The sequence below is a fragment of the Alosa alosa genome, chromosome 5 (assembly GCF_017589495.1).
Source record: "Alosa alosa isolate M-15738 ecotype Scorff River chromosome 5, AALO_Geno_1.1, whole genome shotgun sequence".
In the NCBI taxonomy this organism is placed as follows: domain Eukaryota; kingdom Metazoa; phylum Chordata; class Actinopteri; order Clupeiformes; family Clupeidae; genus Alosa; species Alosa alosa.
Window position 1 is genome coordinate 31,075,859 of NC_063193.1, and position 2,500 is coordinate 31,078,358.

Consider the following 2,500-nt stretch of genomic DNA (forward strand, 5'->3'; position numbering starts at 1 on the left):
TGAACTACTGTAGCAAAGGAACTGGACTAGCATGCAGTAGCCAGATAAGTTGCAGGTTCAAATCCCGGTTACTCTGGGGAGAATGACCCTTGCAATAGTGGACACATGTAAGTGACTTTGGATAAAAACATCAGCCAATTGGATGAATGAAGCAAGTAAGTAAAAGTAAAATAGAAATTTCAAGAACAGACGGCGAGAATAATTTATAAATCATTTGAATACTGCTGAAGAATTACAAATGCTCAGAGGACAAAATGGCGCTGGGTTGTGAGCTTATCCTGTGGGGTGGTCGCGAGTGTGTCATCGTGTCGGTCAGCAGCACAGAGCTGTCATCGTGGTTCTGCTCTCCCGGTCCGCTGTCTAATTGCCCTGCGGGCGTGGAGCAGGAGGGGCGAGCTCGAGGGGAGTGGTGTGTGGGAGCGGAGGATTTACAACTGAGCACCATTACAGCCGCCTCTCTTCCTGGCTAGCCTCGTTTGCCTCCCTACGCTAACCAACATTACTTCCTCAAGTCATATTACATTTCCTGTGCTAACCAACAAGATCTCCTCAGTTTACATTAGCCTTCCAATGCTAACCAGTAAGCCTTCAGCATTTTATATGAGGTCGTATTAGCCTCCCTACGCTAACCAGAATAACTTCCTCAAGTCATATTAAATTTCCTGTGCTAACCAACAAGATCTCCTCAGTTTACATTAGCCTTCCAATGCTAACCAGAAAGCCTTCAGCAGTTCATATGAGGTTGTATTAGCCTTCCTACGCTAAACAACAAGACGTCATCAGTTCAAATGAGTTTATATTAGCCTCGCTTGGCTAATCAACAAGACCACTTCAGTCCACATTAGGCTGTTAAATCAATACTTCTAAATTATATATGATCATATAAGATCCCCCTAGCCTCCAGATGACCTACTGTATCTGATGCCCTACCCAGCACAGTTACTAAATACACACATCCCGTAGGCTAGGTTAAGGCAGCGGCCAATGGCAGATTTACACATACCGTAGGCTAGGCTAAGGCAGCAGCCAACTGCAGATTTACACATACCGTAGGCTAGGCTAAGACAGCGGCCAACAGCAGATGTACTATTATTTGCTATGGTTTAGCAGCAGAACAGTTGGAGCAGCAGCGTTGCACTAGCATCAAACAATTTGAGCGTTGAACTTGGTTCAAAATGTAATGCGAGGCTCGTCAATCGTCAGTTTAGGCAATAAAACGTAGACCGTTCAGGTACTAACTTGGGAAAAGATAGAACTTATTATGGTCCGAGCGTTGCGTTACGCTTTACCCCTGCCACTTATTTCCACTGAGATCCCCACCTAAATCCCTTGACTGGGGTCGGGGGCCAGGCGGCTCTGTGTGGGACTGCTAAACGTAGCGCTGCTAAACTTAGCGCTGCTTGAGCGTAGCGCTGATAATACACAATAGCGTTTCACAACGTGGATGAGGGATGGGGCTGAATATGGCAGAACAGCCAAACAACAGATCAACACGGGAACATTTTGGGTTAAGAGCCAACCAAGCAAACGAGAACATTGAGTGAATTAAAACTTTACAGGCTGGTGTAGTGCAATGTGGTGTGGTGTGGTGTAGTGTAGTGTGGTGCGGTGAGGTGCGGTGTGGTGTGGTGTAGTGGAGCTGGGAGCAGAGAATCAGCACTTGGTAAATTTAGAGTTTGCTCCCTGGAATAGCCGCCGTAAAACTGACACATCTCCCGCACAAGATAAGAGCGATCGCATGCGCCGCCACCACGGAAATCCCTGAGCTGATATTGACATTTTATTGTGAGCCCTCCGTGCTCGCTCCTCGCTCCAGCAGCGCTGTAATCCGCAGGATCATCGAATCATCCGCAGCCATAAAGCGGAGAATAATAACACTCTTATTTTACGGGTGGGTGGCGGCCTAACCCCCCCCCCCAGCGCTCGCCGATCTCGTTTACGAGCCATGTGTGTGTGCTCGGGAGGAGAGAGCAGCCGCGGAGGACTCTGGCGTAGGAACCCCCGGAGGAGCACAGGAAGTGTGGAGTCATCACGTCAGCGCGAAGCTCCGGTTACATCCCCACTGCGGTTCCTAACGGGACGAGGGGCGCAGCGTTAGCGTTAGTGTGGTCACTAACTAACAGAGACTACATCAGCACCGCTGCTGCTGCGATAGGACACTGTTTGTGATCGCTTACTAAGAGAGATGAGACCCAAACTAGAGACAGGACACTGTTTGTGATCGCCTACTAAGAGAGATGAGACCCAAACTAGAGACAGGACACTGTTTGTGATCGTCTACTGAGATGAGACCCAAACTAGAGACAGGACACTGTTTGTGATCGTCTACTGAGATGAGACCCAAACTAGAGACGGGACACTGTTTGTGATCGCCTACACACACACACACACACTAAGAGAGATGAGACCCAAATTGAGACACAATATTATTTGTGATCGCTTTCTAAGAGAGATGGTATCAGCACTGTGCTGTGGTCCTTAAAAGACGAATCTCCATTTT

General features: G+C 48.1%; 1 pseudogene; it reads left to right on the forward strand.

The window, feature by feature from the left end:
- LOC125294788 overlaps positions 1-2,500 on the forward strand; it is an 84,609-nt pseudogene that overhangs the window by 73,138 nt on the left and 8,971 nt on the right.